Here is an 18,400-nt window from a genome sequence, read left to right as displayed (position 1 = left end):
CACATTCAGGTCAAGGGGTTGTGAACAACCCTTACACCAGGTTGGTTTCCTTTCCAACGACCGAATTTGGAAAAGCATCTAGCTAGATGGAATGCTACGTGGGAGAAATTTCAGAGCAGGAAAATCCGATGTATCATTTTCAAAACAAATACTCCATCCAAATAGTGTGAGTGCCTGCCAGTGACGAATAGTTCCTCCTAAACCTGTGAAGGGGAAAACATGTCTGTGATTTCAAAGTTGGAGTCCCAACCTGCTCTGCCACTGTCGAGCCATGTGGCCCTGGGGCTTTCGCCTCACCTTTTGGGGCCTGTTTTTTCATCTAGAGTAAAAGGAGGAGTTGGGTTAGACAATCTGACATCTCTTCTGGCTCTAGATTCTATTTTTCTATTAAGGTGCCCTTTGTAAGTTTCATAGTTGGAATAATTTGTTTGCAAGAACATAAAAAGTTATTTGTTGTTTATTGCTGCACCACTTAGTGCTGGTGGACAAAACCACAACAGGCCCTACTACAGCTGCACCACAAAACAGTGCCCGGGCTTGGTCTCCTGCATCAGAGCAGGACAAGTCGCTCTTTTGAGGGCAGAAATAGAATATTGGGACCTAGCTATAATTATAAGAAATATTAATCATGCTCTGTTATCCAGGATTGTTTTGTTCTGATTAAAGAAAGCACATTCTAACCTGGCTGGGAGTTGTACGCCCACCAGGACCTGGCAGTCAACCTTGCCCCTGGGAGTCAGCCTTGGACCCGGGAGTCTACCTTGGAATGCCTTCCATTCTCATTGAAGAACTGCCTATTATCATGGAAAGATTAACAACCTTGTTGCCCAAACAGTGGAGTCCCGCCCCAACCCCATTGCCCATTTCCCCACTGTAACACCATCTTGCATACCCATTCTTTTTCCTTTTGCCTACTTCTCCATGTAATCTTTGTCCTACCCAATGTAAGCAGCTGGCTTATAGGAGCTCCCCCACCACCCCCTCACCTCGCAGAGCAGATCTTTGTGGACGACCTGCTGCAGGATTGTGTTAATGGGGAAAAAAAACATTGAAACCTGTAAAGAATTTGTTGTGAGTTTATTTGAGCCAAACTGTGGACATATGCCGGGAAGCAGAACCTCAATGAATTGAGATAATGCTCCGGAGAATGCAGGGTTACATCTATATTTATACATTGAAATCAAAGGAAAGGGACGTAGGTGAGTTACATGAAATCCATTGGTGATAGATTAGGGAGGTGGGACAAAGCAAAGCAGGGAAACCTCTGGGGTAGGGTGAAAAGTGAAATGATGGACATGTGCTCCTCTTACAGAGATGGATACAGGATACTTTAACGTAATTAACAGTTGACAGTTAACTTGAAAACAATAACAATGAGGGAATGTCCCGGTGCCATTTGTTGTGCCCTGAGGAGTCCGGGGTAAAGAGGAAGTTACAAGTTACCCAGACATCTCACAGATATGTTATCGTAGTGGCAAAAAGGCAAATGGGCTCAGTAAAGAAGATCTAAGTTGATCTTTGTCAGGGAAAATATCGGCCTAGGACATGACTACCCACTATAACCTGTTTGTAGTTAAATATTTAATTTCCAAACCATCCTTTGTGGTTATTTTAGGTCTCTGAGTTTGCAAGACTGCCACACAGGCCTTCCCTGAGCTTGTCAGGTCAGCAGGTGACTCCTTTCGTCCACAATTGGAATAAACATTCATATATGATTCAACCCTGTCTCTGCTGAACTGGCTCAAGTAGTGACAGGCAGCTGGGATCCCTAGGTTGTTGGGTTTCAGGTCTGCAAACCCCCAGTTTGAAGCACCTCCCCTCAGGGTCTGTCTGCACCGCCTATTCCCCACGCCCAAAATGCTGTTCCCTCAGTAGGGATGTGGCCACCTCATGCCCATCCAGATCTCCACTCAGCTGTCACTCTTGGAGGTGCCTCCTTGACCACTCTTTCTAAGAGGCCTTCCTCTCCGTGGACAGTCCTGCCTGTTTCTGTCACAGCAATCGTCGCACAGGGAACTCACCACGTATGTTCATTTAGTGACTTGTTCATTGTGTCCCGGCTGGCAGGTGAGTTCCCGGAGAGCAGGAATGTTGCCTCCATGGCCACCTCTGCTCTAGATCCCCACGGCACAGAGTAGGCACTCAATAAATATGTATCACATGACTGCCTGGTTGCATAAATAATTGATGAAATTCTTATCAAATCAACAGAGGAAATGACGATGGAATGGAGCCACTCAAGAAAAACAACGGGGTGCTTGGGCTCTTAATTAGCAAGCCCTCCTCATTGGAGAACTGGGGAAAGCCCCCCATCAGGAGTGTCTGCACCAGGCGTCCAGAACCTGCTGCTTCTCATCTGGACTTTCTGGCTGTATCTGAGCAGCCTGACCTGAGCCCCCACCCTCCGCTCCCCCAGGAACAGGACTTCTCCTTACACCTGGGTTTGGTCCTGGTCCAGAGCCCGACCTGCCCGTGTGCCTTTCACAGGGTGGACCCTTGTTTGTTTGTCTGGGTCCTGCCAGCCCTGGTTTCATCGAGGGCAGGAGCTGTGGCTTTGTCGTGTTCGTATCCCGGGTGTCTAGCAGGCACACAGGACAGTCACGGCCATTGCCAGTGGTCCTCGAGCCATCTGCTGTGGCTCGGGAACTGTCTGCTCTGCGGCAGGCACACACACCTCAGACAGCAGGTAGCCAGCGAGATTGAAGAGCTGGTTTGGGAGTCAGCCACCTAAGAGTGACCTTGAGAGGATGAGTTCCTCATCGTTAAAAAGGGGAAATAATAGCTCCTACCTCATTGGATTTTTTTATGGGGATTAAATGAGAAAATGCAACTAAAATGCCCAGCCTATGTGGCCTGGAACATAGTAAATGCTCAGTAAGTGCTAGCTGTGATGTTGGTGACTGCTAACATCTATCTGACTCTTTGTTAACCACTTAAATTGCATCATTTAATCTCTTTTTGAGATTGAATGCTTTCCACTGTGACCTCTGTAAAAACAAATCAAAACAAAAACAAAACAACCTCCTGAAAAAGTAACTACAAAATGGCAATTCCCCAGCAGCTACTGAGGAAGAGTGTCAGCCCCTGCTTGGGAGAAGATGCCTGAGTGCATCCTTTCTCCTCATTTCTTATCCTCCGCCCTCGCCGAATGTCCCCAGACTCTAAAATGTAGTCGGGAAAACCTGTCCTCTCGTTGATGACCTCGGGTCCATATTTTCCTCTTTCATGCACACTGACATTTGACTAACAACCATTGTCCAGATGTTTGGGGAACGACCTTGACCCTTCTAATCCACAGGACGTTTTCCACATTCTGGGACAGTCCTTGGAACATACAAGGACACCTTGACAAATACCTTTTGGATTAAATATTTGTCAACAGATGAAGTATGGTAGCAACCATACTTAGGTAAAAACTGCTGTTTGAATTTTAACCCTGCTATTCTGGCTTCTGCACGCACTTACTTGCTTAAACAATAGGGTAGTTACCTCAGCTTCCAAACTGAGACCTGGAAACTCACAAAGGTAATTTTCCTGTGCCTGTGGACCAGGACTACAGGACATTGATTCCCATTGACTCATGCAAAATTTGCTTTCGCAGGATAGGGCCACATTCCATGTCCAGTAGGATGTGGCTGGGACCCCCCCCCCCCCTTTGCGGGTTGTTCCCAGCATTTAGAATTTAGAACAAAGGAAAATTTTTGTGGTTTAGACCTTCAAAAGGAGTGCCTACACCTGGGACAGCGCAGTCGTGAGTGTGGACTCCACCTGCGTGTGGTGCTCTCACGGCCATCCTGGCCAGCTCAATAAATCCTTGCCTGCTTTTTTTAATCAATCAGCAGCCTCCAGTGGTCTTATTCTGACTCCAGGGTTTGACCCCACAACATTTGGAGGCCCCAGCGAGATACCCGAGAGAGAGGAGAGAGAGACCCCCCAGAAGGGGCCGGAGGCTCTCCCTACTGCGAGAGGAGAGAGGGATCCCCCAGAAGAGGCTGGAGGCTCTCCCAAACGCAAGAGGAGAGAGGGACCCCCCCCCCCCAGAAGGGGCTGGAGGCTCTCCCTCCTTTCGGGGACCTTAGCCGGAGACAGGAGCCACAAGGATTTATTGAAAATGGGGAGACCAGTCTGACAGGAGGTAAGGCGCCCAGGTTGAGATCTTAAGGGTAAGAATCTGTCGGAGGGCTGGACGCGGCATAACCTCCAGACTCTGGCCGGAGGACACAATGGTGTCCTCGGCCCGGTAAAGGTGTCTGGACTGGTTGTCTTGTGTTTTGTTGTGTTGGTGCCGGAACTATTTGTTTTGTGTTTTGGTCTTCGTCAAAATGGGTCAAGGTTCGTCTGTGTCTCCGTGTTCCCCTCTACAATGTTTTTTGAAAAATTTCCAGGACTTCAGAAAACGGGCGGACGACTATGGCTCTGATGTTAATGCTTTTGATTTACAGATCCCAAGACTGTAAGAGTACTTGTTCACTGAAAGGGTGTTCACTGTAAGATGTTTGTTTGATATTTTGTTTGTCTGCCTGGGTATAATTATTTGTTCATGTCAGTGTGGAAGTCTGTGAGAAGAAAAACGAAACATTTAATTTATTTAAGGCTGAGTGTTCTGACAGATAGCAAACCCCCAGTGGCCACTGGGATTCCTTTTTCCCAGGGGTGCTTGCTCTCTGTCAGAGGGGGAATCAGTCCGCCTAATAACATTTCTGGCTATATTTATTAATTTGAAGGTATAAAGTTGTAACAATTGTGGCCCAAAGAGGTTTAAAACAGGGACCAAATTCTAAAGTTAACTATTTATAAGAAGGAAGCTTGAGCTGGCAAAGTCACCAAGTCTGCCCAGCAAGCGCAAAAACTAAATGAATCTTATTTCTGACACCTGCCGCCACCCAGTCTTAATCAGTGGTGGAGGAACGGTCTCAGTAGTGTTTGTCTCAATTGGCCATTTAAGTTTGATGTGATTAATGATTACAGTACATTGCAAAATCTTTAGAAGGAAAGGAAAATATTTTGTGGGCCACTTGGTCCTTGTGTGTGTGTGTGTTGTGTGTGTGTGTGTCAACTCTTAAGTTATAGTTTTAAAATCAGTAATTTTAATGGAAACACACTCAAGCAGAGGGGCTTTTCAGAATGGTCAGGGAGTCTGATTGCAGTGTAAGGGTCACTGGTTCCCGCCACGCCACCTTCGCTGGCAGGAGGCAAGCGCTTTTCCCAGTGGGAACAGAGATCGGACTGCCAGATGAAAACGCCTCAGTGGGAACACCTCCTTCGCCACCTGGACCCATGCCGCGCTCCCTGCCTCCGCCCACCTAGTGTCCATAACCTCCAGGGGTTGTTTTGAGTAGCTGGAGGCGGTGGCGAGGAGAGAAATTCCCTTGTGACCCCCTGCACCCCAATGAGACCCAAGAACCCCCTGCAACTCCTTGGACACTTTTCACCGTGTTCTGTTAGGGGGCTTAAAGATGGCAGCTAGAAATTCCCCCATTCCCCTTTTCAGGCTTATCAGAATCTGAGATCTTTACCTCTTAGGAAGAATGTGGCATTTTTAATTTCAAGCGGCTGGAGGCCTGGGAACAGAGTGCTAGGCCTGCTCCCTCATCCCTCTGCCTTTTCTAACATACAATACTGAAACATTGATTGCTAGACATGTTTAGAAATACTTAATAGAAGATTTGAGACATGGTTATGCATTTTTAAAGGACATAGAAAGAAGAAATTAGTATGCCTATTGTAGGAAGCAGGGGCACTGGAGGAGAGAATGTCCTGGCAGGTTAGCTAAAGAAGCAAAAGGGGAGACTCAGACTCCAAGGATCTTTAACTTAGAGGAAGAGGACTGACAGGGCTGGGGCTCCTTTCCATTAAGCCCCCAGGAGCTCAGGGTAACCTTACAAGTGGGGGGGGCAAACCTGTTAGTTTCCTGGTGGACACTGGGGCAGCCTATTCAGTCTTGACAGAGCCGATGGGACCTGTAACCTCTAAGAAGACATCAGTCCAGGAAGCCTCCGGACAAACTGCCTGTTTTCCTTGGACTGTGGATATAGAAAAAAAAATGGCGACCGGCAGGAAGGTAGGGAGAGAGAGAGTGTGAGTGAGGAACCCATAGAGGAGAGTGTAGACGTGTGTGGTGTGTGTGTATATGAGCTAGGGTCAGTTAGATTCTGCACGTCTTCCAAGGGGCTGCCTAACCGGGCAGTCCTAGACGGCGGAGCCCCACGCACAAAGCAGACACTTCTTGGCGGCTGGTGCGGACACGGAGACCACGCCATCTTGAGAAACAGAGCTGCCTGAGACTTGGATCCTGGCTTCTGACACAAACCAGGACCCTGCAGCCACTGGGGAAAGAGAACTGCTATCACAGCTTCAGACCAACAAACAACAAGAATCCAGACTTCCCGGCAGATTTCCGTGAGTCAAAGAGCCTATCCCCCTCCCCGCAGGCGTGCAGATAGCACCATAGTAACTGATAGACCCGCCCCTCACCCAAGCTGCAGAGCGCCCTCAGCCTCGCGATAGCGCCAAAGTAACTGATAGACCCGCCCCTCGCCCAAGCTGCAGAGCTTTGCGCAGGGACGCACTCCCCCTTAGGGAATTTGGCGCGCGGGACAGAAGCAGCTCCCTGTCAGGGAAATCTGTCAGTGAGCACAGAGGGCTCCCCTTCGGAGAATTTGGGGGAATTTGGCTTGCGGGTCACAGCTCCCCCTTCGGGGAATCTTAGTGCTTGCACAGAGGGGCTTCCCTTTGGGGAATTTGGCGTGCAGGACGGACTCCGCCCCCCTTCCGGGACTCTGGGAGAGTGCACGGAGCCAGCTCACCTTCAGGAAATTAAGAGTGTGCACCCTAGCTGGTTTGGCTCAGTAGAGAGAGCACACACAGGACGCAGCTCCACTTCAGGGAATTTGGCACGCCGGACACAGCTGCCTGGGATCCCTGACTCACAGCGCATTCACACTAAGAGCCAGCGACCCCAATTGTTGGTGCATGCACACACAGGGACCCTGATTCTCAACGAGAAACCACACAAGGCAACAGAGACTCTGACACTCGAGTCTTGGTGCAGACACAGGGAAACTCTGACTCCTGGCACATGCTAAGGATCTCATTTTCAGCACATACCAACAGTGTGGTGCAGACAGGGCCCCTGATTCTAAGTGTGCACACGAGACCACACGGAACACTGGGGACACTGACCCTGGGCAAGTCTGGTTCCCACCAACCAAAGGCAGCCACACGTCCTAGTGTCAGAGCACTTCAGTGAAACTCGGGTGGAGCGAAGTCCCCACAGCACACGGCCCAGGTCCACGCAAACGGAAGCTTGAGCTTTCTGGTGATAGCCAGAATGGGGAAACGAAATAACTCACAGAGGAAAGAAAATGTGGAGTCGCCAAGAAAGGAAATTAGTGAAACTGAAGCTTGCAACATGACCGAAAAGGAGTTTAGAGTAATGGTCGTGGAATTTATACACCGGATGGATGAGAAAATCAACAACTTATGCAAGAATCAGGAAGAAATGAAAAGTGATATAGCTACAATCAAAAACACCATGGAAAGTTTCAACAGTAGACTACAAGAAGCAGAGGACCGAATTAGTGAGTTAGAAGATCAGGTACAGAAACAAGCTCAATCTGAACAGCAATTGGAGAAAAAAATTAAAAAGCAGGAGGAAAGCCTAAGGGAGCTTCGGGACAACATGAAACGAAGTAACATGCCTATAATAGGGCTGCCAGAAGGATGAGAAGAGCAGCAGGGATTAGAAAATCTATTTGAAGAAATAATGACAGAAAACTTCCCGGATATGGGAAAGATAAAAGTTACGCAAGTACAGAGAGTCCCAAACAGGATCAACCCCAAAAGACCCACACCAAGACATGTCATAATTTCAATGGCAAATATAAATGATAAAGAGAGAATCTTAAAGGCGGCAAGAGAGAGACAGAGAGTTACCTACAAAGGAACACCCATCAGATTGTCAAATGATTACTCAACAGAAACACAACAAGCTAGAAGTGAATGAAAGGAGGTATACAAAGTGTTGCAAAGCAAAGGACTGAATCCAAGAATACTATATCCAGCAAGACTATCAATCAAAATTGAAGGGGAAATCAGGAGCTTTGCCGACAAAAAAAGGCTCAAGGAGTTTATCACCACCAAACCAGCAATGCAAGAATTGCTAAAGGTAATACTGTAAAAAGAAGAAATAGGTAAGAAGGAATACAGACACAAAAATAGATATGACTACAAACAAATACCTTTCAGTAATAACTTTAAATGTAAACGGACTAAATGCTCCAATCAAAAGATATCGAGTAGCTGAATGGATAAAAAAACACGACCCATATATATGCTGTCTACAAGAGACCCACCTCAGAACAAGAGACTCACACAGATTGAAAGTGAAGGGATGGAAAAATATCTTTCAGGCAAATGGAAATGAAAAAAAAGCTGGGGTAGCAATACTTATATCTGACAAAATAGACCTCAAAGTAAATGCCATAACAAGAGATAAAGAAGGCCACTTCATAATACTAAAGGGAGAAATCCAACAAGAAGAAATAATTCTGGTAAACATATATGCTCCCAATATAGGAGCACCCAAATACATAAAAAAAACTCCTGGAGGATATCAAGGGAGAGATTAATAGCAATACAATCATAGTAGGAGACTTTAATACCCCACTATCACCACTGGACAAATCCTCTAAACAAAAAATCAGCAAAGAAACATCAATCCTAAATGACTCACTAGACCAGATGGAATTAATTGACATCTTCAGAACATTTCACCCCAAAGCCACAGAATATACATTCTTCTCAAGTGCACATGGGTCATTTTCAAAGATAGACCATATGTTGGGTCACAGGCAAAGTCTCTTCAAATTCAAGAAGATAGAAATTATATCAAGCATCTTCTCAGATCACAGTGGCATAAAACTGGAAATCAACTACAATAAATACAATCCAAAGAAATCAAATACATGGAGACTAAACAGCATGCTATTAAACAAGGACTGGGTCACCAGAGAGATCAAGGAAGAAATAAAAAACATCATGGCAACAAATGACAATGAAAACACAACAATCCAAAATCTATGGGACACAGCGAAAGCAGTCTTGAGAGGGAAGTTCATAGCTCTACAAGCCTATTGCAAAAAACAAGAAACAATGGTAATAAATTACTTAACCCTACAACTCAAAGAGCTAGAAAAAGAGCAGCAAGAAAAGCCCAGTGTAACCAGAAGGAAGGAAATAACAAAGATCAGAGCGGAGATAAATGACATAGAGACCAAAGAAACAATACAAAAGATCAACAAAACCAAGAGCTGGTTCTTTGAAAGGATAAACAAGATTGATGGACCTCTAGCCAGGCTCACCAAGAAGCAAAGAGAGAGGACCCAAATAAACAAAATCAGAAATGAAAGAGGTGAAATAACAACAGACCCCGCTGAGATACAAAGGATTGTTACAAAATACTACGAACAACTCTATTCCAACAAACTGGACAACCTGGAGGAAATGGACATATTCCTAGAAAAATATAACCTTCCAAAAATCAATCAAGAAGAATCTAAAGAGCTCAATAGGCCAATAACTATGGACGAAATTGAAGCAGTCATCAAAAAGCTCCCGGCAAACAAAAGCCCGGGGCCTGATGGCTTCACAGGAGAGTTTTACCAAACATTCAAGGAAGAACTAAAACCTATCCTCCTCAGACTATTCCAAAAAATTCAAGTGGAAGGAACACTTCCAAGCTCCTTCTATGAAGCCAGCATCACTCTAATACCAAAACCAGATAAAGACAACACAATGAAAGAGAATTACAGGCCAATATCACTCATGAACATAGATGCCAAAATCCTCAACAAAATTCTAGCAAATCGGCTCCAGGAGTACATCAGAAAGATCATACACCATGACCAAGTAGAATTTATCCCAGGAATGCAAGGATGGTACAATATCCGCAAATCAATAAACGTGATACATCACATAAACAAATTGAGAGATAAAAATCACATAGTCATATCAATAGATGCAGAAAAAGCATTTGACAAAATCCAACACCCTTTCTTGATAAAAACTCTCAACAAAGTGGGAATAGAAGGCTCATACCTCAACATAATAAAAGCTATATATGATAAACCCACAGCCAACATCATACTCAATGGACAAAAACTAAACACATTTCCCCTAAGAACAGGAACAAGACAGGGATGCCCACTCTCACCACTCCTGTTTGACATAGTACTAGAAGTATTAGCCATTGCAATTAGACAAGAAGAAGAAATAAAATGCATCCAAATTGGAAAAGAACAAGTAAAGCTGTCTTTGTTTGCAGACGACATGATATTGTACATAAAAAATCCGAAAGACTCCATCAAAAAACTAATAGACTTAATAAATGAATTCGGCAATGTAGCAGGATACAAAATTAACGCCAAGAAATCTATGGCCTTTCTATACACCAATAGTGAACTTACAGACAGAGAGACTAAAAAGGCAATCCCATTTACCATAGCACCAAAAAAATTAAGATACCTAGGAATAAACTTAACTAAGGAGGTAAAAGACCTATACATGGAAAACCACAGGACACTGAAAAAAGAGATAGAGGAATACGTAAACAGATGGAAGAACATACCATGTTCATGGATTGGTAGAATCAACATCATTAAAATGTCCATACTACCGAAAGCAATCTACAGATTCAATGCACTCCCCATTAAAATACCAATGGCATATTTCACAGACCTTGAAAGAACTCTCCAAAAATTCATCTGGAATAAAAAAAAGACCCCGAATAGCCACAGCAATCCTGAGAAAGAAGAATAAAGTAGGAGGGATCTCAATACCAGATTTCAAGCTGTATTACAAAGCCACTGTTCTCAAAACAGCCTGGTACTGGCACAAGAACAGACATATAGATCAATGGAACAGAATAGAGAATCCAGATATTGACCCAAACCACTATGCTCAATTAATATTTGACAAAGGAGGCATGAACATACAATGGAGTCAAGACAGTCTCTTCAATAAATGGTGTTGGGAAAATTGGACAGATACATGCAAAAAAATAAAGCTAGATCACCAACTTAAGCCATTCACAAAAATAAACTCAAAATGGATACAGGACTTAAACAGAAGACGGGAAACCATAAAAATACTAGAGCAATCCACAGGCAGCAAAATCTCAGACATATGCCAAAAGATATTCTTCACTGACACTGCCCCAAGGGCAATGGAAGCTAAAGAGAAAATTAACAAATGGGACTACATCAAAATAAAAAGCTTTTTCACAGCAAAAGAAACCATCAACAAAACAACAAGAAGGCCTACTGCATGGGAGAACATATTTGCAAATGGCATCACTGATAAAGGTTTAATCTCCAACATCTACAGGCAGCTTATACAACTTAATAAAAGGAAGATAAATGATCCAATAAAAAAATGGGCAACAGACCTAAATAGAATCTTTTCAAAAGAAGACAGAAGGAAGGCCAAGAGACACATGAAAACATGCTCAACATCACTAATTATCCGAGAGATGCAAATCAAAACAACAATGCGGTACCATCTCACACCTGTGAGAATGGCTATCATCAACAAATCAACAAACGACAAGTGTTGGCGAGGATGCAGAGAAAAAGGAACCCTCGTGCACTGCTGGTGGGAATGCAGACTGGTGCAGCCACTGTGGAGAACAGTATGGAGTTTCCTCAAAAAACTGAAAATGGAACTCCCATTTGACCCAGTAATCCCACTCCTGGGAATATATCCGAAGAAACTAGAAACACCAATCATAAAGGATATATGCACCCCTATGTTCATAGCAGCACAATTCACCATAGCTAAGATTTGGAAACAGCCTAGGTGCCCATCAGCAGATGACTGGATCGGAAAACTGTGGTACATCTACACAATGGAATACTATGCTGCCATAAAAAAGAAGGAATTCTCATCATTTGCAGCAACCTGGATGGAATTGGAGAACATTATGTTAAGTGAAATAAGCCAGTCAATGAAAGAAAAATACCACATGATCTCACTCATTTATGGATAATAAAGAACATTATAAACTTGAACAAAAAGATAGATACAGAGACAGTAAAGCATCGAGCAGACTGTCAAATTACAGGGGGAAGGTTGGGGAGAGGTGGGGAGATGGGAGATCAATCAAAGGACTTGTATGCATGCATATAAGCAAAACCAATGGATGCAAAACTCTGGGGGGTGAGGGCATATATGGGAGTGGGGTGGGGGGTGGCAATGGTAAGATATGTACACATATAATTCCTTAATAAAATATATGTATATATATAAAAAAAATAAAAGACTGTGGACCTCGGAAGGAACACGGTAACACATTCATTTCTGGTCATGCCAGAATGCCCGTACCCCCTGTGTAGACGTGACCTCCTACAGAAACTATTTGGACGTGCCACCATATCCTTTGAGGGGGACGGAGCAGGAATTCCTAGGGGCAGTTGGATACTGCAACCTGTGGATACCGGGGTTCGCGGAAATTGCTAAGCCTCTGTACTCAAGTACTGGGGTTACACAGCCGCTGAACTGGACCGAAGTGGAACAACAGGCCTTTGAGGAGCTAAAGAAGACGTGCCCTAGCCTTTCCAGACATCACGAAGCCCTTCCACCTCTACGTGAGTGAGGTAAGGGGCATTGCCAAAGGGGTTCTCACTCAGACTCTAGGTCCCTGGAAGAGACCTGTAGCCTATCTGTCTAAGAGACTAGACCCTGTGGCAGCAGGGTGGCCAGCATGCCCTCAGGCAGTGGATGCCACAGCATTTCTGGTAAAGGAGGCAGATAAGCTGACTCTGGGCCAGGAACTAGCCCTGACAACACCCCATGCTGTGGAGATCCTCCTTCGAGGTGCTCCAGAGAGATGGATGTCAAACACCAGGATCACCCAGTGCCAAGCTCTTCTCCTGGACCATCCCCGCATCTGGTTCCATAAGACACTGGCCATCAACCCTGCCAGCCTGCTCCCAGATGATGACCTGGAGGAACCCATTCATGGCTGCACAGAGGTAACAGACACAGTACAAACGGCTTGCCCAGACCTGACAGATGTCCCGCTATCATCACCAGACGAGGTACTGTTCACGGATGGGAGCAGTTATGTTCAGGATGGCATCCGATGTGCAGGGGCAGCGGTAGTCACCCTGGACCGCACCATTTGGGCGCAGTCCCTGAATAGGGGAACCACGGCACAAAAAAGCCGAACTTTTGGCCTTAATCCAGGCCCTTCGATGGGGACACAGTGCCATCCACCGGGAAAGAGGGTTACCAACTTCAGCCGGAAAGGACATTAAGAGATGTTAGCCTTATTAGAGGTCACCTGGCTCCCAAGGGCAGTTGCAATAGTGCACTGCAAAGGACATCAGAAAGGGGAGACAATTGAAGCCAGAGGAAATAGAGCCGCAGACCAAACTACCAAAGAAGCTGCCCAAAAACCAGTGGGGCCTTTGCAAGTTTTAGTAACCCTGCCGGACCCCGACCTACCACAGACCCCCTCCTACACCAAACAAGAGGAGGAATTGGCAGAACAGAAGCAAGCCATCAAAGGACCAGATGGTTGGTGGACCCTACCAGATGACAGACTGTTGGTCCCAGAGGCTCTAGGTCGGACGTTAGTTGCCCAGTTACACCAGGCTACCCACCTAGGCATCACCAAGACTTCTGAACTTCTGCGAGGCAGGTACTACCAAGCTTAGATAAGGTAATTAAAGGCATAGTCACTAGAAGTACTGTCTGTGCACAGGTAAATGCTAAGCAAGGTAAGAGGGTCCCCCTGGGAATTCAGGCCCCAGGGAAATTCCCCAGGAGAGCATTGGGAGGTAGATTTCACAGAGATTAAGCCACCAGTGTCAGGGTACAAATACCTGCTAGTTCTCATAGACACCTTCTCGGGTTGGGTTGAAGCATACCCCACTAGGACAGAAACTGCCTCTATAGTTGTCAAGGGATTACTCCAGGAGATTATACCTAGATTCGGGCTGCCAGTAGTCATAGGATCAGATAACAGCCCCGCCTTTGTAGCCAAGGTATCTCAAAGTATAGCTCAAGCCTTAGGACAGGCATGAGCAGGACTCTAAAAAGGAGTTTAACTGAATTTGTCTAGAAACGGGTGAAAACTGGACCAACCTCCTGCCCTTCACCCTCTTATGGGCCAGGTGTACCCTCTACCGGGAGGGGTTCCCCCCTTTTTTGAGATCATGTATAGTAGACCTCCCCCCCATCCTTCCAAGGGTCAGGGAGAAACTGAAAGCTGGAATTCATAACCAATCCCTTACTCAAGTCCTTACAGGCTCTGCAGTATACCCAGAGAGCCACCCATAAGCTTGTTCGAGATGCACTGCCAGTGCCCACCGTGGACCCTGTACATCCCTTCCAGCCCGGGGACTCGGTGTGGGTAAAGAAATTCACTGCCCAAGGACTCACCCCAACCTGAAAGGGATGCTACACTGTTATCCTGAGCATGCCCACGGCTGTTGAAGTAGACGGCACCCAGACCTGGCTACACCACTCCCAGCTCCTGCACCTGGAAACGGCCTGGATCCTGGCAACCAGCGGCCTCATCCGTGAGATCCCTAACTTGGGCTCCACGCAGGCCAGGAAGAGACTTGATGCCTGCAGGAGGGGACTGGACCGTACTAACGGGGACCGTGGTACTAGGGGCCTTGGTAACTGTAAGAACATTTTTGCTAGTCAGTGAGAAAGTCCAGGGCTAAGTAAGGCTAGATGTGCTAGGGGACGGGAGAGCAGGAACAGAACAGAGAATGCCCTTAAAGGAAGTAATATGAGTCCATGATTTGACTCATGCACATAAAACCAGTGGGGAATGAAGTATGGTAGTAACCATACTTAGGTAAAAACTGCTGTTTGAATTTTAACCCTGCTATTCTGGCTTCTGCACGCACTTACTTGCTTAAACAATAGGGTAGTTACCTCAGCTTCCAGACTGAGACCTGGAGACTCACAAAGGTAATTTTCCTGTGCCTGTGGACCAGAACTACAGGAGATTGATTCCCATTGACTCATGCAAAAATTGCTTTCACAAGATAGGGCCACATTCCAATGTCCAGCAGGATGTGGCGTGGTTCCCAGCATTTAGAATTTAGAACAAAGGAAGATTCTTGTGGTTTAGACCTTCAAAAGGAGTGCCTACACCTGGGACAGCGCGGTCGTGAGTGTGGACTCCACCTGCGTGTGGTGCTCTCGTGGCCGTCCTGGCCAGCTCAATAAATCCTTGCCTGCTTTTTTAATCAATCAGCAGCCTCCGGTGGTCTTATTCTGACTCCAGGGTTCGACCCCACAACACAGAAACATAGCTACGATGCTTTGGAAGAGTGGTCCTCCTAGAATTTCAGTGGCTCAGGAATATTAACAGGAAAGGGAAGTTGTCTGCGGGTCAGAAGACAGGATTTCATGAGCATGTGCGCCAACAGCCAGCTTCACATTGGGAGCAAAGACGAGGGGCTGTGAAGCAAACCTGACAGGCTCAGTGGTTGGGGCAGAAACAGAGTGTTGGGGACCAGCTATAATTGTAAGAAATATGAATCCTGCTCTGTTAACCATGATTGTTTTGTTCTGACTAAAGAAGGCATATTCGGACCTGGCTGGGAGTTGCGTGTGGGACCTGGGAGCTCCCCTGGAAATGCAGCTCATCCTCCCCATCAGGGAGCTGCCTATTATCCTGGAAAGATGACCAACTTTGTAGTGGAAAGGAAACAATGGGTCCCGGATGGCCGTGCCCTTTGCAAACCCTCAGCCCACATAGTCCACCTTGCCTGTAACCTGTAACCATTATATCCATTCTTATTCCTTTTGCCACTTCCCCATGTACTCTTTGTCTTGTACCCCATACAAGCAGCTGGCTTATGGGGGTACAGGGCAGATGTTTGTGGATGACCTGCTGCTCTCCCATGCTGCCGGTAGGATTGGAATAAACGCTCATATATGATTCCACCCTGTCTCTGCTGGATTGGCTCAAGTAGCGACAGGCAGCTTGGACCCCCTGGCTGTCCGGTTTCACAGGGACACACCCTAAACCCATGGGACAGAGCCTCCTGTACCTCTTCCCTGTCCATCTCTATCCTCGATTATAGTCTTTACTAGAGGCCTTTACTAGAGACACTCATGCACTGGGGGTAGGGGTGCGCCCTCTCACAGTCCAGGACCCCTTGAGGGATGTCCACCTGTCGGCTTAGGCCCAATTCCCCCAGGGATCAGGCCTAAGCCGGCAGTCAGACATCCCTCTTGCAATCCAGGACCCCTTGCTCCTTACTGCCCGCCTATAGCGGAGGCTGGAGCGGCTCCTGCCACTGCCACTGCACCCACCAGCTGTGAGCCCGGCTTCTGGCTGAGTGGAGCTCCCCCTGTGGGAGCGCACTGACCACGGGGGTGGGTGAGAGAGGAGGGAAAGAGGGAAGGGGGGGAAGGCAGCTCCTGCATTGAGCGTCTGCCCCCTGGTGGTCAGTGCACATCATAGAGACCCATCGTTCTGCTGTTCGGTTGATTTGCATATTATGGTTTTATTATATAGGATAATAAACAGGTAAACAAAAGGGTTTCCCTGAGTTCTGTAACAAGTCATCAAACTTGAGGGGGGATCATGGGAACCCTCAGTTTGTAGTCAAGCTGTAGAGAGGATGGGTCACCGAGGGACCCATTCCTTTCAATTGACACAGAAGTGGGGGCTGTCTTGTGGAACTGAGGGCCTGACCTGGGGGGCCTGGGCTAACTAACTCCAGTAGTTGGCGTCAGAGTTGAATTGTAGACCTCGGTTGGTCCTGGAGACTGGGGAATTGGTTGATGTGGGAAAAACCCTACAAATTTGGTATCAGAAGTGTTATGAGTAGAAGAAAGTTTTCCTTTAGCCATTGATGGGCAGAGTGGGAGGGGAGCGGGGGCGGGCAGGGTGTGTGTGAGAGAGAGAGAGAGGGAGAGAGAGATAGGGAGTGAGGAGGTGGAGCAGAGCGATGGCGGCGGGGTACGTGGACTGACCTGGTGTAACTACTGCCCCTCATCGATCACTGTCTCCCCCTCTCCTCCCAGAGCCCTTCTGCCAGGACCTCTCCTGACGCCACTGCCCTGGCAAGGGCACCTCGGCTTCTGCTGACCCTGCAGACACATCTGTGGGGGCCACAGTGGCGGGCTCCGATTCCTGGCTGGGGTCTCTGGCCATCTTCTCTGCTGGGGCCCCGTTTGTTTCATATTTTTTTAGATAGAGGCTTGTAAGGATACAGACCAAGGGTCCCCAATCTCACACTCAGTGTGTGTTGTGCTCCGGACACACGGTGGCGCTGTGCCCCCAGTTTACAGCATTCACAGTGCAGCCAGGTCTGTGGAAGTCAGGGCTGGGAGCGCCGAAGGCTCTGCTACGTGTTCTCGTGTTCTCGGCTGGTCGGGTTTTCTGGAACGGACCGGACACTTTCTCATGTACCAAAGGAACATGACAAGGGTGTCAGAACCTATGAGCTGGCCTCCTGGCCACAGGGCCGCTGCTTGGAACCTCGCTGAGATCAGAACGGCTGCATCTTGTCTGTCTCGGAAGGACAGTTAGCACATGCAAACATCAGCTTTGGAGTCTGACCTCGAATCAGAGCTATGACCTGGAGCCAGGTGTTTAAACTCAGCCTAAAACAGGCCTGTGAGCCCTGACCCGTTTGCTCAGTGGACAGAGCACCGGCCTGCGGACTCAAGGGTCCCAAGGTTCGATTCCAGTCAAGGGCATGTACCTTGGTTGCAGGCACATACCCAGTAGGGGGTGTGCAGGAGGCAGCTGATCGATGTTTCTCTCTCATTGATGTTTCTAACTCACTGTCCCTCTCCCTTCCTCTCTGTAAAAAAAATCAATAAAATATATTTTAAAAAGAGGGGCAACTGGGATGCTTCTATCTGAAACAACTAACACACATTCGGCACACAGTAGGGACTCAATAAATAGCCACCAATGCTATTTGTGACTTAGCAGTGCCGACATGTGGCGGTGCCCAACACCTGTGTAAGCGAGTGAGTGGAAGAATGAATGGGGGTGGAACAGACAAGGCTATACCAGACTGAGGAGAACTAACATTTCAGAGCTCCGGTGTGGAGTCAGCTGACTGACTCACCTGGGGACAGGTGTCCAGTCTGTCTGCAGGAGCACTCTAGGTCTGTCCGTCTGTCTGCTCTCCAGTTGACCGGGAGGAAGGGAGGTCAGAGAAAAGCGCTTTGCCCAGGACTCAGGTCCTGAGTCAGTGAGCCCCTCGGCCTCAGGAAGCGGGGCCTGGCACCCCCTGAGGAGCTGGAGCTGAAGGGGGAGGACGGGGGGGGGGGCTTAAAGGACTGACCCTAGAACACACATGGGCTCTGGGCCCGGTTTGGGGGTGCTTGTGAGGGGCACCCTTACCCA

This window comes from Eptesicus fuscus, chromosome 22 (assembly GCF_027574615.1).
Source record: "Eptesicus fuscus isolate TK198812 chromosome 22, DD_ASM_mEF_20220401, whole genome shotgun sequence".
Taxonomy (NCBI): Eukaryota; Metazoa; Chordata; class Mammalia; order Chiroptera; family Vespertilionidae; genus Eptesicus; species Eptesicus fuscus.
This window is presented reverse-complemented; position numbering follows the sequence as displayed.